A 27,383-nucleotide genomic window follows, 5' to 3' on the forward strand; every position below is an offset into this window, starting at 1 on the left:
GTCCAAAGCGAGAATTGTGTCCGGATACTCGGCAGTAAGTCGGACTCGTTCCCAGTGAATGTTGGCCTCCGCCAGGGCCGCCCTTTATCACCAATCCTGTTTGTGATTTTCATAGACAGGATATTGAGGTGTAGTCGTGGGGGAGAGGGGTTGCAGTTCGGTGGCATGAGGATCTCATCGCTGCTTTTTGCAGATGATGTGGTCCTTATGGCATCATCGGTCTGTGACCTTCAGCATTCACTGGATCGGTTTGCAGCCGAGTGTGAAGCGGTTGGGATGTCAACCCTCAGCACCTCAAAATCTGAGGCCATGGCTCTCAGCAGGAAACCGCCGTTTTGCTTACTCTGGGTAGGGAATTAGCACTTACCCCAAGTGAATGAGTTCAAGTACCTTGAGGTCTTGTTCGCGAGTGAGGGGACGATGGAGCAAGAGATTGGCTGGAGAATCAGAGCAGTGGGGCGGTACTGCATTCGCTTTACCGCACCGCTGTGACGAAAAGAGAGCTGAGCCAGAAGGCAAAGCTCTCGATCTACCGGTCGATCTTCGTTCCAACCCTCACCTATGGAAGGCTGGGTCATGACCGAAAGAACGAGATTGCGGGTACAAGCGGCCGAAATGGGTTTTCTCAGACGGGTAGCTGGCGTCTCCCTTAGAGATAGGGTGAGAAGTTCAGCCATCTGCTGCTCCTTTGCATTAAAAAGGAGCCAGTTGAGGTGGTTCGGGCATCTTATCTCTCCTCACTGGCCTGGCAATGCCTCGGGATCCCCCAGTTGGAGCAGGTGGATGTGGCCCGGAGAAGGGTAATATGAATTATGTGCGTGCTGAAATGAGCCCTGTTTTCAAAATCGTGCTTAAGCAATTGTAAGAAACTGTCAAATGTTTATATATACCTGACATGTGACCTCATGTGACTATAAATATGATGGCTGTTTCTGAGAAGCAGGAAGCCGTTGTTATGGGACAACATAATTTCTTACCGAAGAGACTGGGGTCGATGATTGGCTGAACAAAATGTCTAACTTTGTTGTTCATGCCTAGTACACCCTGAAAAGATAGAGTTACGTTGATGTGGCACCACAGTTGCAAACACTTAACCTGCACTACAGTATGTGAACCAAACAATAATACAATATCTGTTCCTGTTTTTTTAAATCCGGATTCACCTCATTAGTAGAGAGAATAAAATGAAATTAAAACCTACTCAATACTTTGTACGTCCAGTGCAATGTCGTCACTGTTAAACCAATCTGTTCTTTTACAAAGAATTCTAAACCAAATAGCTGTGCCCTAGTTCACTTGGCAGTATATGCCAAATAGCTTGCAGGTAATTTGTTGAGGAGCAGATGCATGGATTGCCAGGTAATGAGGCAGAGAGCCTGACCTCGAGCCCATATGTCCTTGTCTGAACTGCTCCACTCTTCAAATAACCCCCCTCAGACACACATACACACACACATAGACACACACTCTCTATCTCTCTCTCTGTCTCTCTCAGATACCTACACACACCAGTTTAAAAAATCAGCTCCTGTTAGATTAGGGATGTTCTCTGTAAAGCTGCATAATACATTGTCATTCACCTCAGCCATCCCGGTGCCAACCACCTGGATGGATCTGAATCTAGAGACTGATTGCCAAAGAATTCCAGGGATGATTGACATAAATTAATTTACTAAAGAAGTGTGACAGCAGTGTCAAAGCAGATGACTGCTGAACCGTAGCACTTTTCAAAGTCCCGTCAAATTGAAACTCTCCTTGTAGTTGGGTCCAGCATCTCAATCTCGTGACCGTGCTTTGACGATTGATTTGACTTCTATGGACCTTTTAATAAAAAATGTACCTGCACCAGGACAAGCTGAAGACAGCGAAGACGATGAGAGCAAAGCTGATGAGGGAGACAATGATTCGTAGGAATCTGAGGCTTCCGAATATAGTGTGGCACAAAGCTCCGATTCAGATTGATCATAGGTCCTATCTCTTTGATGCATATACTAAATTACAGAACATTATTGTATTGCCTATTGGTGACATTTAAATGTATTTTGGTAATGCTACTATGGTGAAATATGAAAGTATTATGTTCACTGTTTTGTATACATGTTTTAAATGACTTCATTCAATAAAAGTTACAACTATTAAAAATAGATTATGTTATATCTAATTAGTTTTGTTGTTACGTTTCGCTCCTGCATATGGTGGCTATCTTGGTCAAAATTATGTTTTAACTAATGTCAGAATCAGAATCCTCGTGGTTGATTTAGTGGAAAAAGTGTTTATACTTGATTATAGGTGCTCTGGTTCAAAAGTTAATCTTTTAAGATCGCGCCGGCGGCCAGTTTGGATTTGGCCCTGGTTTCTAAATGTTTTATAAAAGATCCATAGAAGTCAAATCAATCGTCAAAACATGTTAGCCGGAGAACGGTCACGATATTGAGATGCTGGACCCAACTATTCACATGTGACCTGAGGAGTGTCTTCTGTGAGAGCTGTATGGGAACAAGATAATTAGGACTTTGGCCGATACCTGTTGGGTGTATACTGTATGTAATGAGATGTACATATTTTCTGATGGAAATATGAATTATTTTGAGGCTCTGTGAAAAGAGCGATGCTCCTCTTTTCCCTGAAATCAGCTCCTTGGTTTTGCTGACATTAAGCAGTAGGTTGTTCTCTGAGCACCATCCTGTAAGATTGTTGATTTGCTCGGACAGAGGAACAGATTCTAATGACCCTGGAGACAAATTTGTGATTAGTGATACTAATATTTGGGGTGTTGTGTATTTCTATTTTTGGAACTTCAGGTTCTCTCTATCCCTCTCATTTTACCTGCTGCTGCTTTTAAAAGGCACAAGCTCATTTCTTAAGCTTGCCCTGATTCCACCTGCTGACTACATTCCTAATTTCCCAGGCCAACAGGTTGCCCCACGCTTGTCAGGACAGACAGATGAGGACCCAGGAGCGCAATTTCGAGATCAAGGTTTTATTGAAACACACACACACACACACACACACACACACACACACAACAGGGCCGAATGAGGCACTGCAGTAGTACAGTTCAGGGATATTCAAAACTCGTAGTCGTAAGGCAAGTCGGGTTTACCGGGGCTGGAGATCAGAGTAGTAGTAACAGGTCCGGGATCACAGATCAGGAGTCAGAGTTGCAGGCAGGCAGGCAGGCAGGCAGGCAGGAGATCTGAAGTTTAGTCACTGTCCTAAAAATGCAGCCAAAAAGCCTTTTTATTGGTCAATAGCTTTCTTATTTTTTCTCATAAACATATTCAGCAATCTTTTTTTCCATCTGACTCCTCTTGTTAATTGCACAACCTCCATTTCTAAAATGACACAATAGCTATTACAATGAGCTATTATGTCTTTTTTTTACCATGTTTATTTTCATGTGGATCTTACTATTCACAACCTCCCGTTTATAATGAAAAGTTAAGCAATATGGCAAATATTAGGTCTGTCTATTGGCATTATCTGGCAATACGATGCATATCATACAGGGGTTACCATTCAATATATTGCGATACTATAAACATGCCGATATATTATAATTAATTATAATAGATTTTTAAATCTAATTTTAAGTAGAAAGAACACACCAGCATAAAGTTGACTTTCTTTATGCATCGACACATCATGGCATTACTTTTTGTGCAATCTGAGCCGCTGTCTGCCCCAAATCTTTTCATTAAACTATCTATAAAATCTGTACAGCATTTTTGAGAATTGATACGTTACCACAAAACATAATAATGTGATACTCAAGTTACTGTTAAACCTCACTTTTATTTTACAGTTACACAGCTTATATTTAGACCCAGTTTGGACTTACTTTTTTTCCTTTTTTGGCTTATTTTGAAGAGTTTAAATACAGTTCACAATTATTTTTAGCAATATTTTATTTACATTTTTACACAATTACTATGAGTATAAATGACAGTAACAATAAATTGTAGACAGAAAATTACAACTTTTCCAAAAATATCTTCAAGTGAATGTTCTGCACTGCCCCCTTCTGGCATAATCCAGATACAGATGTTTTTTTGCTAAATACTGAGATACAGGGAATGTATGTATTTTGTAACTGGGTTGATGGTGAAGGTTTGGTAGATTCAGAATCAACATTTTGCTTTGGCAGGAACAGGTAAATAACAGCCATTATATGTCCTACAAAACAAATGTGCAGTTGTTAAATTAGTTGTAGATGAGCAGGTATGAACATGAACCAGTCAAAGAATCTGGCCACTGTCCATCCTAATGAGCCGATACCACAGCTGCCATGTCGACTGAATATGGCTTTGCAGGATAGATTCATAACTTGCTGCTGAAGGCTGGGGCCAACAAAAAGACAACATCCTGATTTAAATTCAATTGTAATCTTAATTCATTTGTATTATTAATTCTATAAACTTCTAAAATGATTCTACATCTGAGGGAAATGTCTGTGTCTTTAGCTGCTAAATGCTCCACAATGCTGTCTGTCTGCTGTCTACTGCGGGGCAGGTAGTGGAAACAGCTGCCTGCTGGTGCCCATATGAAGCTCCATAAAGTCGAGGAGAGCTGCAAATGATGCAAGTGATAATTATCTGTAAGTTTACTGGCAGCGACCCCTTTCACATTTTCACATATTTTCCACATTGTAATTTAATACATTGTTATTATAAAAATATTTCATATGAATGCTAAAAATAGGCTTTTAAATACTGTTGAATGTGTCTGTTGGACAGATGATCTGGCAACATCACTATCACATACACTGTGTGTCTCTGTTGGAACTTGGAGTGGAGTAATGTCTACCTGTGCAGAGAATGAAGTCACACTCCCTCCGTGTGTGTTGTAATTTCGAGTTTCTCTGGGCTTCGTTTACATAGCCGGTCCGGCCACGCATGCATGTTTGTGCATGTGAGTCTCTGTTTGTGTCCCACTGGCTAACTAATAGCTGCCGCTCTGCACTGTGCTCTTACTGCGTTTCCTTCTGACATCGCCGCCCCGTCAGATAGCCTTGTCGTGGCTTCCCTCAGGTAAACACTCTTGGCTTTGTCAGCATCTTGGCCATTGTTAGCACCGTCATCGCCATGTTCAAAGATATGCTCTGAATTCCGTGGAGTGCTATCATCCTAAATGATCCAAAATGTACAAAATATTTAATTATTTTTCAATTTTACATTATTGCACACATAGTAACCTACACATTTTGGTACACAAAGCTTGATTGAATTTATATTTAGAAAGGGTCAAAGCAAGGAAAAGGGTAGCTACTGTATAGGGCATCTTGAAACAGGGAAACTGTACATTGCCATGTCTGTTGAAACTGCTGATGTGGAGCTTTCACACTCTCATTTATGTCTGTACACCATAAACATGTTTTTGAAAGACATTTTTTATTTACTCCTCAGTTGCTCTCCCTGAGGCACATTTCTAATTTGTGATATTGGGCTATATAAATAAAATTTTAACATTTGAATTATTAATGTTTTCAGTGATTTATGGGCAACCACGAAAATTAGTTAAAATTAAAACACTTAAATAGACTGTATTACAATAATTACTGTTTTCTCTTCACAATGAACTGCTTTTTTCAGTATTCTTCTCTCCACACAATGGGCTTCAGGCATTAATCTGCTCATGGGTTCATCACACATCTGTTTGTCCGATTTACCAATGAACTTGCCGTGTTGTGCTGCTGTGTTCATGTTCAAAAGGAGAATTAGAAGTTCACTTCCCGTTCCTTGTCGCGACAGGAATTCAAAATGCATGGGCCTCGAGGTGTGATGCATTTTGTGTGTGTGTGTGTGTGTTTTTGTGTGCGTCTGTTTTGCTTTATGTCTCAAAGACACTGAGCCCCTGTGGACCTGATATCTAAAAGTTCTGATAACCCAGACAGCTACTAGACGGATGAAATTTGCAGTGGTAAGTCACGGTCGACTGCACCTCGGCGAATGAGAAAAAAAAACTGCACTTACATTTGTTTGGCTTATCTGAAGATAATGTACTTGCAAGATTCTTGCTGTTCGGACTTGTATCCTTATATTGTTGTATAGCTAAATTAACTGTAATGTAATGGCCATTTTGAATGTTATGATCATGGCATTTCCAGTAAGATCATCTCATCAGTGCTGTTGTTGTGCCCTTAAACAGGGAAAATAGTAAGAAAGAGGGATGAAGAGACCAACACACAACTCTTGCCATCACTCATCTGTATTAAGTATTACATAAACAACACACCATATACTCAGTATGACCGCAGTTATCAGGACCAACCTGAAATCTTATGAAATTGTTTAAATTTTTCAACTCACCTGTTTTAGCTGCCACATGAACCTCTAGCAGGGATAAAGTAAACACTTACATATACATACATTATACATATATGAATGCAGCGGTGTCTAGCTTAGATGCTAACAATAACATTAAACATGGATATGAATGCTCCGGCAGTTAGCTTAAATGCCCACAGAGTTAGCAAGAAACTCCCAAACAATATACAAATGTGACAATTTATGCCACACTGCATCCAGCTTTATTATCCATTTCCCTCTCCTTCAATTTTTCTTCCAGTCTGCCGATGACTCCCCTCAAATCTCCTATACACACTCGGTCTCCTGCTGTGTATTTTTCAAATTCACTAATCCATTTCTGTCCTCCTAAGGTGATGGGAGGTAGTTTGGACACCAAACTCTCCATATCACGATGACTCCATGGTTGGTAGATCGTGTTCCCTCCTGAAATTGCCACAAGTGGCTCCGACTCTTTTGTCCGCTGTCTAGTTCTCATCCCAACTGGTTCTTTTTATGCCACTGTAATACTTCCTTTTATTATAGTGAGTGTTGTGTGGTCCTTTTCATCGTCTGAGGGATTGCAGTTGGACCTGGTTGATCATCTTCTGAAATCAGTCCTTGTGTTTGCTACAGCTGTAGTAGCGTTCCTATTTTCTCTTTGGTTTTCTTTCTTTCAGCAGGTTCAGTGGAGGCTTCCAGTCTTTTGAAAATGTTTTCTTTAATCTCCCCTGTGGATCCAGCCTTAACTGGCTTTGGGTCTACTTTGTCAGCCATTGTTGTGTTAATTTATTTTTTAAATAAAACATTTAAAAAGATAAAAATTCAATAAAAGAAATAAGAAAATATTTTCAATCCAAAAGTATTATTTTTTATCCTTTATCTATCTTTTAATTAACCTCTTAAGGGTTGGGGGACTTTACTCAAAAATACGAAAATACCTACAAACGACATACCCAAAGTATATTATAAGCTGCTCTTTAACCATTTGCACCAGATGCATGATTTTGGTCTCATTCAAAAGATAACTCTCTTATTATTCTTGCATTGATTAATCACTCCAAGTACTTCTGGCAGTGAGTAATAGTGATCTGAATATACTGAATTTGAAGAAAATACACTCCTGCCTGAAGGTTTCTCCAGCAGGTGAAGGTATGTAAATGTTAGTTGTAACTTCAAACTTGTACACTAGAGGGCAATATTGTACTATTTTAGGTTAACTTTCTATCGTTGTACACTGGGTGGGGGTATTTTAATTGTTATCTACAGTTTAAATTTTGTCCACCAGATGGAGACTTTTACTACATGCTGCAATCTCAATCTTCTCAAATGGCAGATTAAAAAAAATGGCGGTACCTTTGTTCAAAATATGCTTTTTCTTCCCTCTTTTTTCTCAGTCTGGAAAAACTTCCGACTTTGTTTTAGCTACTCTATCTGTCTTATCAATATACCACTTTTTTGTTGTACTTCCACCCCAAATGCTTCAGAGTAAGACTCAAGGTTCTGTTTATTTCAACTTATTTCCCTGGACCTAGAAATCAAGCTTCTACACGTTCTCACGTGCTGGTTGCTGATCTAGTGAAGGTTTCATATAATCAGTTTCTTCTGATAAGTCTTATCAACTTTGAGGCCCTCAACACCAATCAACAGAGAGGGTTTTTGACCACAGAGCGCACACAGGACTCACCACTCACTGTGACATCAGCAGAGGTGCGTATGGTTCTGAGGAGAATAAACCCACGGAAATGTGATATAATTAACTCCTGAATGTATTAATATGTTATTTGTTTCACTACAATTGGCAATAGTCAATTACTATATGTATTTGTGTATATATAATATTACATACTGGGTCTGTGGAACTGCAGGAGAGAGAGGAGCGGTGAAGCAAGATCGTCCTCAGCTGAGAGTATTTTCCATGCTTGTCTTATCATAATAATAAATGCTTTGTGAAACAAGAAGTTTATTAGATTTATTCAATGTTCAAGCTCTAACTCCAAATTAGAACACAACAGAAGGCAGCCGGCCCAGACAACATCTCCGGGCATGCCCTCCGTGTTTGCTCATCAGAGCTGGCTGATGTGCTCGCTGACATTTTTAACCTGTCACTAGCACAATCTTTTGTGCCCACCTGCTTCAAAACAACTACCATCGTGCCCCTCTCAAAGAAAAACACAGTGACCTGCCTGAATGACTATTGTACGGTAGCACTCACGCCAATAGTGATGAAGTGCTTTGAGAGGGTAGTCATGACCCACATCAAAAAGAACATTACAGACACCTTGGCTCTTTATTGACTACAGTTCTGCATTTAACACGGTCATCCCAGACAAACTCTCTGCTAAGCTCCTCACCCTTGGAATGACACCTGCACTCTATAACTGGGTGCTGAACTTCCTATCAGACAGACCCCAGTCAGTCAGAGTTGAAAATCGCACATCAGGCACTAAATCTGTAAGCATAGGGACCCCCCAGGGCTGCGTGCTGAGTCCCCTGCTGTACACCCTCTTCACATACGACTGTGCGGCCTCTCAGAGCAATACCTGTATCATCAAGTTTGCGGATGATACAACAGTCATTGTACTGATCACTGGTGGGGCTGAGGCAGCGTACAGAAGAGAGGTGGCAGACCTGGTGTCAGGACAATAATCTCTCCCTAAACGCAGAGAAAACCACAGAGATGATTATTGATCCACAGAGGAAGAGTGTGCAGCACACATCACTGAGGTGATGTGTGATAGGTGAGACTGAGGTGGACAGGGTGAAAACCTTTACATTCCTCGGAACCCTCATCAGCGAGGATCTCACCTGGTCTCACAACATACGACAGAACATTAAAAAATCACAGCAGCAACTGTACTTCCTAAGGAGGCTGAGAGGCATGTCATCCAAAATTCTCAGCAACTTTTACAGATGTACAGTTGAGAGCGTCCTTACCAGTGCCATCACAGTCTGGTATGGAAACTGCACTGCCCGGGACAGGAAGGCACTCCAGCGTGTGATAAAAACTGCACAATACATCACAGGAGCAGCCTTCCCCTCACTTCAGGACATTTAGACCACCAGAGTCACCAGGACGGCCCACAAAATTACCAGGGACAGGGTACACAACCCCAGCACAGACTCTTTAATCTCCTGCCATCAGGCAGGCGTTACAGGAGTCTAAAATCCAGGACCACAAGACTAACAAATAGTTTCTACCCGCAGGCCATCAGGCTTGTGAATATGCTCCCCCCACACCCCAACTGATTGAACTGTGAACACAACACAACTGGAACTATGCATGGTGCACTTTGTTACCACAATATTTCATATTTCACAGTTCTAACACTGTACTGTGAACCTATGTGCAATAATTTTACGTCTTTACTAGTTTATTTTTATATTGTGTATATTTCTGAATTATAGTTCTAATTTCATCTTCTGCTGTCGGCGGATTGGCAAAGTAAGTTTTTCATTGTACGGTATAACTGTCCGTTAACTGCGCATTTGCATATGCATGTGCATATAACCTTCCTACAGTTCCCCAAACACTAACAACATCCAGTCAGTGTGTATGGAATTCACCCGAGCAACTGCCTTCGTCATCGCTGCCCACGTAATTCAAGCAAGTCCATCGAGCCCTACCATTGCATAAGGATTAGTTTATGCATCTCTGCAGAGGGTGATCCTATCAGAATGACCTTACCCTCTTCGAAAATTAAGTACACGTCAGCTTTCCGGTCTTCCGTGTGACAGGCGGAGATACTGTCCACTATACTAACGAGGAACTCTCTGGCACCACCTTTGCCGGTTTGATGGTATGCGTCTAGGACAAACACGTTGTCCCGATTTTTTAAGGTTTATGGTTAAATGTGAATGGTGCATTGAAGCTGGCTTGCCCATAATGTCCTTTTCATCAGTTTCCGTAATGTAGCGGTTATCACGTTCCCTTAACACGGGAAAGGTCCCTGGTTCGAAACCGGGCGGAAACTTTTTTCTTTGGTCTGGTTTTCTCCACGCATTCAAATAAATATATAAATTCATTGTTGAGCAATTGGAAAATGACCTTTGCATAAGGATTAGTTTCTGCATCTTTGCCGAGGGTAAACCGTCAGAAGGAACTTACCCTCTTCTAAAGTTCAGTTGGTAGGGATCGATGGACTTGCTTTTCCCTTCAAAATGGGCCTCGTTTTCAGAGCCGTGGATTCATGGCTTTTGTTTTTCTTGGTAAATTATCAGCTACTGGTAGAAAACTCTCCCCGTCGGGGAATCGAACCCCTGTCTTCCGAGCGACAGGCGGAGATACTGTCCACTATACTAACGAGGAACTTTCTGGCACCGCCTTCGCCGGTTCTATGGTACGCGTCGACGGTATGCGTCAGCGTTCTGGCATATATCGGGACTAAACGGAAGTGTACGCAAGATGAGCGATTGTGTTTATTATACATTTACTGTCACGATAAACCGTAACACAGCGGCTGTGACTTAAACCACTTTAAAATCTCTCAGAGACTAAGAAGAACACATTGTTTGGCATTTCAAGCGTTTAGGGATTAATATGAACGGGGCATTTACGTGGACACGCCCATAATATCCTTTTCATCAGTTTCCGTAGTGTAGTGGTTATCACGTTCCCTTCACACGGGAAAGGTCCCAGGTTCGAAACAGGGCGGAAACATGTTTCTGTGGTCGGATTTTCTCACGCTTTCATGTAAATATAATGTTGAGACATTGGAAAAACGACCTTTGCATCAGTTTCTGCATCTTTGGAGAGGGTAAACCGTCAGAAGCACCTTAGACGCTTTGAAAGTTCCGATGGACTGTTGATAGTTCCGATGGACTTGCTTTTCCATTCAAAATGGGCCTCGTTTTCAGAGCCATGGATTAACGGCTTTTGTATTTGTTGGTAAATAATCAGCTACTGGTAGAAAACTCTCCCCGTCGGGGAATCGAACCCCGGTCTTCCGCGTGACAAGCTGAGATACTGTCCACTATACTAACGAGGAACATTCTGGCACCACCTTTGTCGGTTCGATGGTACGCGTCGACGGTATGCGTCAGCGTTCCGGCATATATCGGGACTACACGGAGGTGTACGCAAGACGAGCGTTTAGGTTTATTATACATTAACTGTCTCCATACTCTATGACACAGCGGCTGTGACTTAAACCAATTTAAAATCTCTATGAATGGTGCATTGAAGCTGGCTCGCCCATAATGTCCTTTTCATCAGTTTCTTTAGTGTAGCGGTTATCACGTTCCCTTAACACGGGAAAGGTCCCTGGTTCGAAACCGGGCGTAAACTTTTTTCTTTGGTCTGGTTTTCTCCACGCATTCAAGTAAATATATATATATAAATTCATGTCCCACCTCCTGGGAATACTGTGCTGTAAGCATTTTGTTTCCTTCTTAATTAGCAAAATGAAGACATGAATAGAACTGTCCGCGTATATTAAGAAAAGACAATTCATTGTGTTTTACCTTCAATAAACAGTGTCTGTATATGCTCTATTTCAGATTACGGCCACACCACTCTGAACACAGGTGTGGTGAGTTGTGACTAACGAGCTGAGAGTTGGAAGGTGGAGGAGAAGGAGCACTGAGCAGGTTTTGTTTGTTTGAACATTTGCAACAGACTGAGAATTTTTTTTGTTCGGTTGCTGCTGGAAAGTTTTTCTTTTTTATGTTCTGGCCCCCTACTATCTGAGGGTAGTAGGGGAGGATTGTTTATTTGTTTAATTTTACGGAAGGATCACAATGGCTGAAGACAACAGGAACCGACAGGACAAAGAGATGCCGAGTGGACAAGGAAGTGAATGGGCTAAATACAGCAAAAGTTTGACGGTGATGGTGGTGGTGGAAGGTGGAGAGAAGAAGACAATAATGGATGTGCTGAAGGCAGTTAAGCGGGAGTGTGGACTAGTGCTGGGGTGCAGAGTGAGAGGAGAGAGCAGGCTGGAGGTGACAATGGAGACTGTGGAAGGAAAAAAGACACTGATTGATGGATTGAAAGTTGGAGAGACTACAATCATGGGTAAGGAGATGAACAGTGACGAGATAGTTGTCTCTTTTTTGAACCTGCCTGTGTATATAACAGATGATCAAATAATTGACCGGCTGAAAGAGTGGGGAGTTGGAGCAGCATCGGAGATAAAAAGGAGAGTGTGGCCTGGAACAGATGTGGTGGACGGCACTCGATTCTTGAGAGTAAAATTCACAGAAGAGGTGAGGTCCCTGCCATACTCGACACGCTTCCACACAATTGAGGGCATAGAACATTTCAGGGTGATACATGACCGGCAGGAGAGAGTGTGCCGCTGGTGTATCAAGCCGGAGCATATTTACCGGGAATGCCCGGAGCTGAAGTGCTACAGGTGTGGGGAGATGGGACATTTTGCCCGGGAGTGTGTGAGAGGAGCGGAGGAAGTGAGTTTGTCGGCGAAGGGAAAAGGAGAAGAGGAGGAGGAGGCGACAGGAGCAGCAAAGGAAGCGGTGGCTGGGGGTGAGAAGGAGAGCGAGCCCAGCGGTCTGTCCAAGGAGATGGCGGTGGAGGGTCCGAAGGAGGTGAGGAAGGAGAAGACGGAGGAATGCAGAGGTGTGAGGCGCTATTCGGACGTGTCAGAGGTGGAGGAGGAGCGGGATGATGAAGACCACAGGGAAACTAAGGACGAAGATGGGAACGGGACTGATGAGGACAAGATGGAGGTGGTGGCAAGAGCAGAGGACAAAGCGGTGGCTGGGAGCGTGAAGGAGAGAGAGCCCAGCGGTCTATCCGAGGACAAGATGGAGGTGGTGGCAAGAGCAGAGGAAAAAGCCGTGGCTGGGAGCGTGAAGGAGAGAGAGACAAGCGGGCTATCCGAGGACAAGATGGAGGTGGTAGCAGGAGCAGAGGAGGAGGCGGTGGCTGGGAGTGTGAAGGAGAGCGAGTCCAGCGGTCAATCCACAGAGAAGGTCCGGAAGAAGAGGATAGCCCATAAGAAGGATGTAATTAAGAAAATTAAAAAAATTAAAAAAGGAGCGGAGATGGGAGAGAAATGTACACAATCTGAGGACGGGAGCCTTTAAAATAGCAATGGTTGATAAAGATACATGTAAGGTTAAAGGGAAAAATTGAATGGTTGAGGGGGAAGAAAAAAAGAAATAATAATAATAATAAAAAATAAGAAATGTGGGGTTAAAGTATAAACAAGGGACAGTAAATTGAGAATGTAAATAAGGGGAAATGGAAAATGGTTTAAATTCTTGTTGTGTTTTAGTTGTTTGAATTTGTAGAATGTGCTTATTGGGTTATATAATATGGGATTGTTGGTGGTGGAGTGTTAATTATTTATTTAAATTTTAAAAATGTATGTGTGGTGTTTTTGAGGGAAGATATGTGTGCCCAGAAATATAATGTGGAATTGTAAATAAAATGTAAAAATTGCAGTTTTCATAATGAAAGAGAAAAAAAAAAAAAACGCCTGATCTCGGAAGATAAGCAGAGTTGGGCTGGGTCAGTACTTGGATGGGTGACCTCCAGGGAATACCCGGTGCTTTAAGCATTTTGTTTCCTTCTTAATTAGCAAAATGAAGACATGAATAGAACTGTCCGCGTATATTAAAAAAAGACAATTCATTGTGTTTTACCTTCAATAAACAGCAAGTGTATATGCTCTATTGCAGATTACGGCCATACCACACTGACAACGCCCGATCTCGTCTGATCTCGGAATCTAAGCAGAGTTGGGCTGGGTCAGTACTTGGATGGGTGACCCCCTGGGAATACCCGTTGCTGTAAGCATTTTGATTCCTTCTTAATTAGCAAAATGAAGACATGAATAGAACTGTACGCGTATATTAAGAAAAGACAATTCATTGTGTTTTACCTTCAATAAACAGCAAGTGTATATGCTCTATTGCAGATTACGGCCATACCACACTGACAACGCCCGATCTCGTCTGATCTCGGAATCTAAGCAGAGTTGGGCTGGGTCAGTACTTGGATGGGTGACCCCCTGGGAATACCCGTTGCTGTAAGCATTTTGATTCCTTCTTAATTAGCAAAATGAAGACATGAATAGAACTGTCCGCGTATATTAAAAAAAGACAATTCATTGTGTTTTACCTTCAATAAACAGCAAGTGTATATGCTCTATTGCAGATTACGGCCATACCACACTGACAACGCCCGATCTCGTCTGATCTCGGAAGCTAAGCAGAGTTGGGCTGGGTCAGTACTTAGAAGGGTGAGCGCCTGCGAATACCCAGGGTGCTGTAAGCATTTTGATTCCTTCTTAATTAGCAAAATGAAGACATGAATAGAACTGTCCGCGTATATTAAAAAAAGACAATTCATTGTGTTTTACCTTCAATAAACAGCAAGTGTATATGCTCTATTGCAGATTACGGCCATACCACACTGACAACGCCCGATCTCGTCTGATCTCGGAAGCTAAGCAGAGTTGGGCTGGGTCAGTACTTAGAAGGGTGAGCGCCTGCGAATACCCAGGGTGCTGTAAGCATTTTGTTTCCTTCTTAATTAGCAAAATGAAGACATGAATAGAACTGTCCGCGTATATTAAGAAAAGACAATTCATTGTGTTTTACCTTCAATAAACAGCAAGTTTATATGCTCTATTGCAGATTACGGCCATACCACACTGACAACGCCCGATCTCGTCTGATCTCGGAAGCTAAGCAGAGTTGGGCTGGGTCAGTACTTAGAAGGGTGAGCGCCTGCGAATACCCAGGGTGCTGTAAGCATTTTGTTTCCTTCTTAATTAGCAAAATGAAGACATGAATAGAACTGTCCGCGTATATTAAGAAAAGACAATTCATTGTGTTTTACCTTCAATAAACAGCAAGTGTATATGCTCTATTGCAGATTACGGCCATACCACACTGACAACGCCCGATCTCGTCTGATCTCGGAATCTAAGCAGAGTTGGGCTGGGTCAGTACTTGGATGGGTGACCCCCTGGGAATACCCGTTGCTGTAAGCATTTTGATTCCTTCTTAATTAGCAAAATGAAGACATGAATAGAACTGTCCGCGTATATTAAAAAAAGACAATTCATTGTGTTTTACCTTCAATAAACAGCAAGTGTATATGCTCTATTGCAGATTACGGCCATACCACACTGACAACGCCCGATCTCGTCTGATCTCGGAAACTAAGCAGAGTTGGGCTGGGTCAGTACTTAGAAGGGTGAGCGCCTGCGAATACCCAGGGTGCTGTAAGCATTTTGTTTCCTTCTTAATTAGCAAAATGAAGACATGAATAGAACTGTCCGCGTATATTAAGAAAAGACAATTCATTGTGTTTTACCTTCAATAAACAGCAAGTTTATATGCTCTATTGCAGATTACGGCCATACCACACTGACAACGCCCGATCTCGTCTGATCTCGGAAGCTAAACAGAGTTGGGCTGGGTCAGTACTTAGAAGGGTGAGCGCCTGCGAATACCCAGGGTGCTGTAAGCATTTTGTTTCCTTCTTAATTAGCAAAATGAAGACATGAATAGAACTGTCCGCGTATATTAAGAAAAGACAATTCATTGTGTTTTACCTTCAATAAACAGCAAGTGTATATGCTCTATTGCAGATTACGGCCATACCACACTGACAACGCCCGATCTCGTCTGATCTCGGAATCTAAGCAGAGTTGGGCTGGGTCAGTACTTGGATGGGTGACCCCCTGGGAATACCCGTTGCTGTAAGCATTTTGATTCCTTCTTAATTAGCAAAATGAAGACATGAATAGAACTGTCCGCGTATATTAAAAAAAGACAATTCATTGTGTTTTACCTTCAATAAACAGCAAGTGTATATGCTCTATTGCAGATTACGGCCATACCACACTGACAACGCCCGATCTCGTCTGATCTCGGAAACTAAGCAGAGTTGGGCTGGGTCAGTACTTAGAAGGGTGAGCGCCTGCGAATACCCAGGGTGCTGTAAGCATTTTGTTTCCTTCTTAATTAGCAAAATGAAGACATGAATAGAACTGTCCGCATATATTAAGAAAAGACAATTCATTGTGTTTTACCTTCAATAAACAGCAAGTGTATATGCTCTATTGCAGATTACGGCCATACCACACTGACAACGCCCGATCTCGTCTGATCTCGGAATCTAAGCAGAGTTGGGCTGGGTCAGTACTTGGATGGGTGAGCTCCTGGGAATACCCGGTGCTGTAAGCATTTTGTTTCCTTCTTACATAGCAAAATGAAGACATGAATAGAACTGTCCGCGTATATTAAGAAAAGACAATTCATTGTGTTTTACCTTCTATAAACAGCAAGTGTATATGCTCTATTGCAGATTACGGCCATACCACTCTGAACACGCCCATTTTTTGAGCAAACCAGGAAGTAGGTAGTATCAAGCAGCTAGAGAGAGCAGGTGGTGAGTTTGTTTGTTGTTTGGATATCGATTAAGTTTCTGAACCTCGATCTTTTGTTTTGGAGTGAGTGTGTTTTAGTGTAGGGCTTCTTCCCCGGCAGCTTTTGCTGTTCGGCGGACAGTTTGTTTCTCCCTAGTTTTGTTATGTTGCAGACAGAGGGTATGGCAGCGATGGATGGAAGAGCACCTGGACAAAGAGAGGAGGATCAAGGCATTGAGTTTGGCATTAACAAGGAGAATACTTATAGCCAACGGTTAACTGTAAGTGTGGAGATGGAGGGAGGAGATAATATTACGGTGATGGAATTGATAAAAAAGATAAAAGAACTGTGTGGAAACTTGGCAGCGTGCAGGGTGATAGGAGAAAAAAAGTTTGAAATTACAATGAAGGAGGATGAGGGGAAAAATAGACTCTTGGATGGGATCAAAATTAAGAGCACAAATGTAATCGGGAGGGAGTTAATCAATGACGAGATGGTCGTGTCATTTCTTGGGCTGCCGGCATATTTAACGGATGAGCAAATAACAATGAAACTGATCATGTGGGGAGTCAAGGCAGTTTCACCCATCAGAAGGAGGGTGTGGCCGGGCACAGACATTGCAGACGGGACAAGGTACATGAAAGTGAAATTCAATAAAGAGGTTCAATCGCTGCCATATTCGGCAAAGTTCATGACTGCAACGGGACCGGAATACTTCCGTGTCATTCATGATAAACAAAAGAAAGTCTGCAGGCTATGCATACAGCCTGGTCACATCCTCCGAGACTGCCCAAGTTTTTATTGTTTCAAGTGCAAAAAGCAGGGACATTATGCACGGGAGTGTGGTGGTGGAGCTGAAAATGAGGGAAGGCAGCCGACTGGAGATGACCAGAGGGGAGACAAGGAGACCAGAGATGTGGACAGGGAGGACGTGACGGCCGGAGAGAGGGAGAAAGGGGACGAGGAGGTTGAGGACGAGGACGGGGACGAGGTGGCTGAGGACGAGGAGGCTGAGGACGAGGAGGCTGAGGACGAGGAGGCTGAGGACGAGGAGGCTGGAGAGAGAGGAGATGAGGAGGCTGTGGACGAGGAGGCTGGTGAGAGAGGTGAGGAGGTCACTGCGGACGTGTCTACAAGGGACGACGAGAGAATGGAGGAAGAACAGGAGATGACTGGAGAAGAGGAGGCCGGGATGGTGGTTGAGGAGATGCAGATGGAGGAGGGAGGAGATGAGGTGAGAAAGCACACTGGGAGCAGTGTGGAGAGCGGCTTGAGAAAGCTCATTGGAGGTCTGAAAAGGAAAGACAAGGGGGGGAGTGGAGCAAACGTAGACACAAGGATAAGTGGTCTGTCTGAGGAGAGATGTGAAGGAGAAGGAACAATTGTAAATGTAGGGGGGAAAGAGCCACACATATCTGACATTACAGACAGTGAAGGGGAAGACCTGGAGCAAGGTGGCTGAAACGAGAAAGAGACCGATGCAGAAGAGAAGAGAGATCAAGAGCCAGCCAAGGAACAAGAAAAAGATTGTGCAAACTAAATAAGTTATGCTTTGTGTTTATCTATTTATTCTATTTTCTATATTTGATGGTAAAAATAACCTCATTTAATGGTAATGGATTAAAAACTGCAAACAGATGGCAGCAAGCCTTGAGAGTATGTTCATCGGATATTATCTGCTTACAAGAGACACATTGGGATGAGGTGTTAGTGAAGGAGGTAGGGAGTGAATGGATGGGTGATGTGTTTGTGAGTTATGGGGGTGTGAATTCAAGAGGGGTAGCGGTTTTGGTGAAGAAGGGAGCAGTAGAGAATGTGAGAAAAAGTGAGGATGATGGTGATGGGAGAGTGATTGGGATTAATTTCGAGCACCTGGGGGAAAAAATCAAGCTGTTGAATATATATGCGCCAAATGAGGAGAAGGAGAGAAGAGAGTTCTTTGAAAGATTAGGGAGAATGAGTGGAAAAAACTGTATGGTTGTGGGGGATTTTAATGTGTGGTGTGGAAGGTTGGATGTATCTGCTGGTATGTGCTTTAAGAATGACTCCTCGAGAGGCATTCTGGGAGAAGTTATGAGAGTGAATGGGCTGATTGATGTGTGGAGAGAAAGGAACCCGGAAGGCCGGGTTTTTTCGCGGAAGCAAGTGGTGAGTGGGGTATTGAAGCAGAGCCGTATAGATTTAGTGCTGAGTACGGAAAGAATAGAGAAAAGAATAGGCAAGATAGAGTACAGAATAACTGCACTTAGTGATCACATGGTGTTGGAATTTAGGCTAGGGCAAGGGAGTGAGAGGAGGGGGGGAGGAGGAGTGTGGTGTATGAATGGAGCAGTGCTAGTTGAGGGAAAGTATAAGGAGAAAGTGAGGGAGTGTATAACAAAGTGGAAAAATGAGAAAACCTATGGGGAAAATATCGGGAGATGGTGGGAGGGTATGAAAAAGGAGATTAAGGAAATAAGCATTAGGTATAGTAAAAGTAGAAATAGGAAGGATAGAGAGAAAGAGTGGAGGTTGAAGGAAGAGTTGGGTAGAGAAGCGGACAGGGAGGAAGGGAGTAATTTAGAGAATTATGTTAGAATAAAAGATGAACTGGAGGAGTTGGAGAAGAAGAAATGTAAGGGAGCAATAGTTAGAAGTAGGGCTCGATATGCGATGGAGGGTGAGAAATGCACACGTTTCTTTTTAGGCTTAGAGAAGACAAAACAAAAAAATAATTATTTAGAGCAGGTTGTGGGGAAGAATGGTGAAAGTATAACAGATTTTGTAGGGATAGCGGAAAGAGTGGAGGAGTTTTATAGAGATTTATTCACTGAAGAGGAAGTTGATGAGGAGAGTATGAAACGAGTGCTGAGTACGATGAAAGCTAGAGTGAGTGTAGAAGCTAGAGACATGTGTGAGGGTGAGATAGGGACAGGTGAAATAGAAGCAGCTATATGTGGGTTGGGGAGGAATAGGAGTCCAGGGACGGATGGGTTAATAGGAGAGTTTTTTATAGAGTTTAAAGATGAGCTAGTGCCAGTGTTAGATAGATTGTTTAAATGGGTAGAAAGGAATAGGGAGATGCCGACTAGTATGTCAACAGGATTAATAGGTATAATTTATAAGAAAGGAAGCAAAGACAGATTAGAGAACTATAGGCCACTGAGTATGCTAAATTGTGACTATAAAATACTAGCAAAGGTATTAGCCAACAGGATCAAGAAAGTAATAGGGTCAGTGATAGGGAGCCAACAGGCTTACAGCATACCAGGCAGGGATGTAGCTGACACAATAAGTAGTATTAGGGATACAATAGATTATATGAAAAGAGGTAGTGGAGGGATAGTTTTGAGTCTAGATCTGAATAAAGCTTTTGATAGAGTCAACCATGGTTACCTGTATAGAGTGTTAGAAAGAGTAGGTTTTGGGCATAGGCTGGTAGGGTGGATTAGAATGATGTATGATAAGGCTGTTAGTTGCGTAAAAATAAATGGGATAGTAACAAACACATTTAGATTGGAGAGGTCGATTAGGCAGGGATGTCCGCTTTCGGCCTTGCTGTACTCGTTGTCAGCGGAGCCCTTAGCCGGATTATTAGAACAAAATGAAAAGATTAGTGGTATACAGTTACCGGGGGATCAAGTTAGCTTATTATATCAGTATGCAGATGATACGACAATTACAGTTAAAGATAGGGCAAGTGTAGTCGAGGTATTAGGTAGTGTAGAGTTGTACGGTAGGGCATCAGGGGCAAAGGTCAATATAGATAAATCAGAAATTATGTTCGTAGGAGTCGATAGAGTGGGGAGTAGAGAAATGGGATTTAAAGTAAGGAAAGATTATTTCAAGGTGTTGGGGATATATTTAGGGGTTGAAGACAGAGAAGGGAGGGATTTGCAGTTTGAAGGGATATTAAATAGCATCAGGAAGACGTTAAAATTTTGGAAATTTAGAAGGTTGAAGCTAAAGGGAAAGGTAGTGGTGGTGAATGCATTGATAATGAGCAAACTGGTGTATGGAATGACTGTGTTGGATGTCCCGGAGAATGTGATGAAGGAAGTGGAGCAAATGGTGAGGGAGTTTTTGTGGACGGGGAAGGGAGTTAAGATTGCTAGAGAAGTAATGGAGAACAATTATAAAGATGGTGGGATGAAGCTGATTAATTTGGGAGAAAAAAAGAAAGCACTCAGAGTGAAAATGATGGTGAGGTATGTAAGGAATAAGGGGGATCACATATGGAAGATATTCTTAAGAGAGGCACTGAATGCATGTGGTGGGTGTGGAGAAAGTGGTTTATTTATGGCAATGAAGAAAGGTATGTTGAGCGGGGTATCTGAGTTTTACAAGGAGGTTTTGGGAGCCTGGGGGGAATTCATCCAGAATGTGAAATGTGAGTGTAAAAATGTTATACAGGTATGGGAACAACCATTGTTTCTGAACCCCAGCATTACAGCAGCGGGCAGCACACTGTATAACAGGACGATGTGGAGAGCAGGATTTAGGAAAATTAAGGATTTAGTTTACGAGTATGTGCCGGGGTTCATGGGGGCGCAAGTGGTAGTTGATGAGGTGAGGGAAAGAGGGGATGAGATGTGGTTGGGCACAGCGGAGGGTATGGTGGAAAAAATAAAAGAGGGGATGCCAAGTGAATGGAGGAGGATGATTGAGAGTGAAGTGGGGGTGAAAGAAGAAGGTGAAATTGGAATGTATGTGGGAGAGGAGGATAGGAGAGTAGATTTGATGAGTGTAAGAGCGAGTGGGTTGTATAAAATATTAAGAGGGAAGGTGGTGAGGAGACCGGCTGCAGAGAAGGTGTGGGAAAGAGTACTGCCTGATATGAAGGTGAAAAGAATATGGATGAATCTGCGGATAAAATGGAATAGTATTGAGTGTGAACATTTTGACTTTTTATTACGTCACAATAGGGTGTTCAATAATTTAATAATAAGTAGATTTGATGTGAATGTGAGAAAAGAATGTGATGTGTGTGGTGTGGAAACTGAAACATGTATGCATGAGTTTATAGAATGTTGTGAACTGGGGGTGTACTTTGAGAGAATAAAGGAGTTGATCAGCAGATGTTGGGGAGGGAAGTTTGTGGAGAGAATGGAATGGAAGGAGTTGTGGCTGTTTGGAGTGGGAGAGAAAGTGAAAGGATGCAATGTGGATTTTTTAAATTACACGTTGAGTCATGCAAGGTTTGCAGTAAAACTTAGAAGAAACATGGCCCAATATGAAAAGAAAAAAGCTAATGTATGGAGTATATTTAGGAGCATAATGACAAGAGATATTAATATAGTCCATGAATATGTCGGTGAGGAGGAGTTTGATGCGGGGTTTGTGAATGGGTGTACCTTTGTTACTATTGGGGATGATGGAAGGATGTTGTTAGATTTTGGATAACAATGACGATGTATAGAATTGATGCGTACGGGTTCTGTCTGATATCATTTGCTTTGAGAAAGTTATGTTGATGAGCTGTGGCTCAGTGAAAAGGTTTCTGTTTGAATCATTCTATTTATTATTATGTATTTATTTTTTGTTGTTTTGTGTGTGTTTTGTTTTGCTTTAGTTTGTTTTTTTTCCAGGAGCCTCTAGTTTGATACTGATGTACGGATGTACTGAAGAAGGTATTCTTGTGTTATGTTTTACTTTTCCATGTAGCAAGTTGAATACAGGAAAAGGAGATGAGCAGTGTGTGAAGATACTGTCAATAATGTAAAATGTGATATTTTATGATTTTTGATAATAAAAGATAAAAAAAAACAAAAAACAACGTCCGATCTCGTCTGATCTCGGAAGCTAAGCAGAGTTGGGCTGGGTCAGTACTTAGATGGGTGAGCGCCTGCAAATACCCAGGGTGCTGTAAGCATTTTGTTTCCTTCTTAATTAGCAAAATGAAGACATGAATAGAACTGTCCGCGTATATTAAGAAAAGACAATTCATTGTGTTTTACTTTCAATAAACAGAAAGTGTATATGCTCTATTTCATATTACGGCCATACCACACTGACAACGCCCGATCTCGTCTGATCTCGGAAGCTACGCAGAGTTGGGCTGGGTCAGTACTTGAATGGGTGACCGCCTGTGAATACCCGGTGCTGTAAGCATTTTGTTTCCTTCTTAATTAGCAAAATGAAGACATGAATAGAACTGTCCGCGTATATTAAGAAAAGACAATTCATTGTGTTTTACCTTCAATAAACAGCAAGTGTATATGCTCTATTGCAGATTACGGCCATACCACACTGACAACGCCCGATCTCGTCTGATCTCGGAATCTAAGCAGAGTTGGGCTGGGTCAGTACTTGGATGGGTGACCCCCTGGGAATACCCGTTGCTGTAAGCATTTTGATTCCTTCTTAATTAGCAAAATGAAGACATGAATAAAACTGTCCGCGTATATTAAAAAAAGACAATTCATTGTGTTTTACCTTCAATAAACAGCAAGTGTATATGCTCTATTGCAGATTACGGCCATACCACACTGACAACGCCCGATCTCGTCTGATCTCGGAAGCTAAGCAGAGTTGGGCTGGGTCAGTACTTAGAAGGGTGAGCGCCTGCGAATACCCAGGGTGCTGTAAGCATTTTGTTTCCTTCTTAATTAGCAAAATGAAGACATGAATAGAACTGTCCGCGTATATTAAGAAAAGACAATTCATTGTGTTTTACCTTCAATAAACAGCAAGTGTATATGCTCTATTGCAGATTACGGCCATACCACACTGACAACGTCCGATCTCGTCTGATCTCGGAATCTAAGCAGAGTTGGGCTGGGTCAGTACTTAGATGGGTGAGCGCCTGCAATACCCAGGGTGCTGTAAGCATTTTGTTTCCTTCTTAATTAGCAAAATGAAGACATGAATAGAACTGTCCGCGTATATTAAGAAAAGACAATTCATTGTGTTTTACCTTCAATAAACAGCAAGTGTATATGCTCTATTGCAGATTACGGCCATACCACACTGACAACGCCCGATCTCGTCTGATCTCGGAATCTAAGCAGAGTTGGGCTGGGTCAGTACTTGGATGGGTGACCCCCTGGGAATACCCGGTGCTGTAAGCATTTTGATTCCTTCTTAATTAGCAAAATGAAGACATGAATAGAACTGTCCGCGTATATTAAGAAAAGACAATTCATTGTGTTTTATCTTCAATAAACAGCAAGTGTATATGCTCTATTTCAGACTTACGGCCATACCACACTGACAACGCCCGATCTCGTCTGATCTCGGAAGCTAAGCAGAGTTGGGCTGGGTCAGTACTTGGATGGGTGACCGCCTGGGAATACCCGGTGCTGTAAGCATTTTGTTTCCTTCTTAATTAGCAAAATGAAGACATGAATAGAACTGTCCGCGTATATTAAGAAAAGACAATTCATTGTGTTTTACCTTCAATAAACAGCAAGTGTATATGCTCTATTGCAGATTACGGCCATACCACACTGACAATGCCCGATCTCGTCTGATCTCGGAAGCTAAGCAGAGTTGGGCTGGGTCAGTACTTGGATGGGTGACCCCCTGGGAATACCCGTTGCATGTAAGCATTTTGTTTCCTTCTTAATTAGCGAAATGAAGACATGAATAGAGCTGTCCGCGTATATTAAGAAAAGACAATTCAATGTATATTAACTTCTATAAACAGCAAGTGTATATATTCTGTTTCAGATTACGGCCATACCACACTGACAACGCCCGATCTCGTCTGATCTCGGAAGCTAAGGAGAGTTGGTCTTGGTCAGTACTTGGATGGGTGACCGCCTGGGAATCGCTGGTGCTGTAAGCATTTTGTTTCCTTCTTAATTAGCGAAATGAAGACATGAATAGAGCTGTCCGCGTATATTAAGAAAAGACAATTCAATGTATTTTAACTTCTATGAACAGCAAGTGTATATGTTCTGTTTCAGATTACTTCCATACCACACTGACAACGCCTGATCTCGTCTGATCTCTGAAGCTAAGCAGAGTTGGGCTGGGTCAGTACGTGGATGGGTGACCGCCTGGGAATACCCGGTGCTGTAATTATTTTGTTTCCTTCTTAATTAGCAAAATGAAGACATGAATAGAACTGTCCGCGTATATTAAGAAAAGACAATTCATTGTGTTTTACCTTCAATAAACAGCAAGTGTATATGCTCTATTTCTGATTATGGCCATACCACACTGACAACGCCCGATCTCGTCTGATCTCGGAAGCTAAGCAGAGGTGGGCTGGGTCAGTACTTGAATGGGTGACCGCCTGGGAATACCCGGTGCTGTAAGCATTTTGTTTCCTTCTCAATTAGCAAAATGAAGACATGAATAGGACTGTCCGCGTATATTAAGAAAAGACAATTCATTGTGTTTTACCTTCTATAAACAGCAAGTGTATATGCTCTATTTCAGATTACGGCCATACCACACTGACAACGCCCGATCTCGTCTGATCTCGGAAGCTAAGCAGAGTTGGGCTGGGTCAGTACTTGGATGGGTGACTGCTTGGGAATACCTGGTGCTGTAAGCATTTTGTTTCCTTCTTAATTAGCAAAATGGAGACATGAATAGAACTGTCCGTGTATATTAAGAAAAGACAATTCATTGTGTTTTACCTTCAATAAACAGCAAGTGTATATGCTCTAATGCAGATTACGGCCATACCACACTGACAACGCCCGATCTCGTCTGATCTCGGAAGCTAAGCAGAGTTGGGCTGGGTTAGTACTTGGATAGGTGACCTCCTGGGAATACCCGGAGCTTTAAGCATTTTGTTTCCTTCTTAATTAGCAAAATGAAGACATGCATAGAACTGTCCGCGTATATTAAGAAAAGACAATTCATTGTGTTTTACCTTCAATAAACAGTGTCTGTATATGCTCTATTTCAGATTACGGCGACACCACTCTGAACACAGGTGTGTTGAGTTGTGACTAACGAGCTGAGAGTTGGAAGGTGGAGGAGAAGGAGCACTGAGCAGGTTTTGTTTGTTTGAACAGACTGAGAATTTTTTCTGTTCGGTTGCTGCTGGAAAGTTTTTCTTTTTTATGTTCTGGCCCCTTACTATCTGAGGGTAGTAGGGGAGGATTGTTTATTTGTTTAATTTTACGGAAGGATCACAATGGCTGAAGACAACAGGAACCGACAGGACAAAGAGATGCCGAGTGGACAAGGAAGTGAATGGGCTAAATACAGCAAAAGTTTGACGTGATGGTGGTGGTGGAAGGTGGAGAGAAGAAGACAATAATGGACGTGCTGAAAGCAGTTAAGCGGGAGTGTGGACTAGTGCTGGGGTGCAGAGTGAGAGGAGAGAGCAGGCTGGAGGTGACAATGGAGACTGTGGAAGGAAAAAAGACACTGATTGATGGATTGAAAGTTGGAGAGACTACAATCATGGGTAAGGAGATGAACAGTGACGAGATAGTTGTCTCTTTTTTGAACCTGCCTGTGTATATAACAGATTATCAAATAATTGACCGGCTGAAAGAGTGGGGAGTTGGAGCAGCATCGGGGATAAAAAGGAGAGTGTGGCCTGGAACAGATGTGGTGGACGGCACTCGATTCTTGAGAGTAAAATTCACAGAAGAGGTGAGGTCCCTGCCATACTCGACACGCTTCCACACAATTGAGGGCATAGAACATTTCAGGGTGATACATGACCGGCAGGAGAGTGTGCCGTCGGTGTATCAAGCCGGGGCATATTTACCGGGAATGCCCGGAGCTGAAGTGCTACAGGTGTGGGGATATGGGACATTTTGCCCGGGAGTGTGTGAGAGGAGCGGAGGAAGTGAGTTTGTCGGCGAAGGGAGGAGGAGAAGAGGAGGAAGTAGGTGGAGACGGCGAGATGGAGGAGGCGACAGGAGCAGCAGAGGAAGCGGTGGCTGGGGGTGAGAAGGAGAGCGAGCCCAGCGGTCTGTCCAAGGAGATGGCGGTGGAGGGTCTGAAGGAGGTGAGGAAGGAGAAGACGGAGGTATGCAGAGGTGTGAGGCGCTATTCGGACGTGTCAGAGGTGGAGGAGGAGCGGGATGATGAAGACCACAGGGAAACTAAGGACGAAGATGGGAACGGGACTGATAAGGACAAGATGGAGGTGGTGGCAAGAGCAGAGGACAAAGCGGTGGCTGGGAGCGTGAAGGAGAGAGAGCCCAGCGGTCTATCCGAGGACAAGATGGAGGTGGTAGCAGGAGCAGAGGAGGAAGCGGTGGCTGGGAGTGTGAAGGAGAGCGAGTCCAGCGGTCAATCCACAGAGAAGGTCCGGAAGAAGAGGATAGCCCATAAGAAGGATGTAATTAAGAAAATTTTAAAAATTTAAAAAGGAGCGGAGATGGGAGAGAAATGTACACAATCTGAGGACGGGAGCCTTTAAAATAGCAATGGTTGATAAAGATACATGTAATGTTAAAGGGAAAAATTGAATGGTTGAGTGGGTGAAAAAAAAATAAAAATAAAAGTGGGGTTCGTGGGGTTATTATCAATTTACTGTCCCTTGACAGTAAATTGATAATAACCCCACTAAATAAAAATATGTGGGGTTAAAGTATAAACAAGGGACAGTAAATTGATCATGTAAATAAGGGGAAAAGGAAAATTATTTTAATTCTTATTGTGTTTTATTTGTTTAAATTTGTAAAATGTGCTTGTTGGGTTATTTAATATGGGATTGTTGGTGGTGGAGTGTTAATTATTTATTGAAATTTAAAAAAAATAATGTGTGGTGTCTTTGAGGGAAGATATGTGTGCCCAGAAATATAATGTGGAGTTGTAAATAAAATGTAAAAGTTGTAATTTTCATAATAA

General features: G+C 42.5%; 9 non-coding genes and 19 pseudogenes across 9 annotated transcripts; 26 read left to right on the forward strand and 2 right to left on the reverse strand.

Moving 5' to 3' along the window:
• The first annotated feature begins 10,185 nt into the window (after positions 1-10,185).
• Positions 10,186-10,258, forward strand: trnav-aac (transfer RNA valine (anticodon AAC)). Its single transcript has one exon. It is a non-coding gene; the product is annotated as a tRNA-Val (tRNA).
• Positions 10,259-10,521: 263 nt separating this feature from the next.
• Positions 10,522-10,593, reverse strand: trnad-guc (transfer RNA aspartic acid (anticodon GUC)). Its single transcript has one exon. It is a non-coding gene; the product is annotated as a tRNA-Asp (tRNA).
• Positions 10,594-10,871: 278 nt separating this feature from the next.
• Positions 10,872-10,944, forward strand: trnav-cac (transfer RNA valine (anticodon CAC)). The gene has a single exon. It is a non-coding gene; the product is annotated as a tRNA-Val (tRNA).
• Positions 10,945-11,200: 256 nt separating this feature from the next.
• trnad-guc (transfer RNA aspartic acid (anticodon GUC)) lies at positions 11,201-11,272 on the reverse strand. The gene has a single exon. It is a non-coding gene; the product is annotated as a tRNA-Asp (tRNA).
• A 226-nt stretch (positions 11,273-11,498) lies between these two features.
• On the forward strand, positions 11,499-11,571 carry trnav-aac (transfer RNA valine (anticodon AAC)). The gene has a single exon. It is a non-coding gene; the product is annotated as a tRNA-Val (tRNA).
• A 2,356-nt stretch (positions 11,572-13,927) lies between these two features.
• Positions 13,928-14,046, forward strand: LOC115004133 (uncharacterized; annotated as a pseudogene).
• A 120-nt stretch (positions 14,047-14,166) lies between these two features.
• Positions 14,167-14,285, forward strand: LOC115004134 (uncharacterized; annotated as a pseudogene).
• A 120-nt stretch (positions 14,286-14,405) lies between these two features.
• LOC115004174 (uncharacterized) lies at positions 14,406-14,526 on the forward strand (annotated as a pseudogene).
• Positions 14,527-14,646: 120 nt separating this feature from the next.
• LOC115004175 (uncharacterized) lies at positions 14,647-14,767 on the forward strand (annotated as a pseudogene).
• A 120-nt stretch (positions 14,768-14,887) lies between these two features.
• Positions 14,888-15,008, forward strand: LOC115004176 (uncharacterized; annotated as a pseudogene).
• Positions 15,009-15,128: 120 nt separating this feature from the next.
• LOC115004136 (uncharacterized) lies at positions 15,129-15,247 on the forward strand (annotated as a pseudogene).
• Positions 15,248-15,367: 120 nt separating this feature from the next.
• LOC115004196 (uncharacterized) lies at positions 15,368-15,488 on the forward strand (annotated as a pseudogene).
• A 120-nt stretch (positions 15,489-15,608) lies between these two features.
• On the forward strand, positions 15,609-15,729 carry LOC115004187 (uncharacterized; annotated as a pseudogene).
• Positions 15,730-15,849: 120 nt separating this feature from the next.
• Positions 15,850-15,968, forward strand: LOC115004137 (uncharacterized; annotated as a pseudogene).
• A 120-nt stretch (positions 15,969-16,088) lies between these two features.
• Positions 16,089-16,209, forward strand: LOC115004197 (uncharacterized; annotated as a pseudogene).
• Positions 16,210-16,329: 120 nt separating this feature from the next.
• LOC115004127 (uncharacterized) lies at positions 16,330-16,448 on the forward strand (annotated as a pseudogene).
• A 6,154-nt stretch (positions 16,449-22,602) lies between these two features.
• On the forward strand, positions 22,603-22,721 carry LOC115004146 (uncharacterized; annotated as a pseudogene).
• Positions 22,722-22,841: 120 nt separating this feature from the next.
• Positions 22,842-22,960, forward strand: LOC115004138 (uncharacterized; annotated as a pseudogene).
• Positions 22,961-23,080: 120 nt separating this feature from the next.
• On the forward strand, positions 23,081-23,201 carry LOC115004177 (uncharacterized; annotated as a pseudogene).
• Positions 23,202-23,321: 120 nt separating this feature from the next.
• On the forward strand, positions 23,322-23,441 carry LOC115004217 (uncharacterized; annotated as a pseudogene).
• A 120-nt stretch (positions 23,442-23,561) lies between these two features.
• On the forward strand, positions 23,562-23,680 carry LOC115004111 (5S ribosomal RNA). Its single transcript, XR_003831768.1, has one exon. It is a non-coding gene; the product is annotated as a 5S ribosomal RNA (ribosomal RNA).
• A 121-nt stretch (positions 23,681-23,801) lies between these two features.
• On the forward strand, positions 23,802-23,920 carry LOC115004067 (5S ribosomal RNA). The gene has a single exon (XR_003831726.1). It is a non-coding gene; the product is annotated as a 5S ribosomal RNA (ribosomal RNA).
• Positions 23,921-24,040: 120 nt separating this feature from the next.
• Positions 24,041-24,160, forward strand: LOC115004165 (uncharacterized; annotated as a pseudogene).
• A 120-nt stretch (positions 24,161-24,280) lies between these two features.
• LOC115004150 (uncharacterized) lies at positions 24,281-24,399 on the forward strand (annotated as a pseudogene).
• Positions 24,400-24,519: 120 nt separating this feature from the next.
• On the forward strand, positions 24,520-24,638 carry LOC115004157 (uncharacterized; annotated as a pseudogene).
• A 120-nt stretch (positions 24,639-24,758) lies between these two features.
• Positions 24,759-24,877, forward strand: LOC115004114 (5S ribosomal RNA). The gene has a single exon (XR_003831771.1). It is a non-coding gene; the product is annotated as a 5S ribosomal RNA (ribosomal RNA).
• A 120-nt stretch (positions 24,878-24,997) lies between these two features.
• On the forward strand, positions 24,998-25,116 carry LOC115004102 (5S ribosomal RNA). The gene has a single exon (XR_003831760.1). It is a non-coding gene; the product is annotated as a 5S ribosomal RNA (ribosomal RNA).
• A 120-nt stretch (positions 25,117-25,236) lies between these two features.
• On the forward strand, positions 25,237-25,355 carry LOC115004126 (uncharacterized; annotated as a pseudogene).
• The last annotated feature ends 2,028 nt before the right edge of the window (positions 25,356-27,383 follow it).

This window comes from Cottoperca gobio, chromosome 24 (genome assembly GCF_900634415.1).
Source record: "Cottoperca gobio chromosome 24, fCotGob3.1, whole genome shotgun sequence".
NCBI classification, from domain to species: Eukaryota; Metazoa; Chordata; class Actinopteri; order Perciformes; family Bovichtidae; genus Cottoperca; species Cottoperca gobio.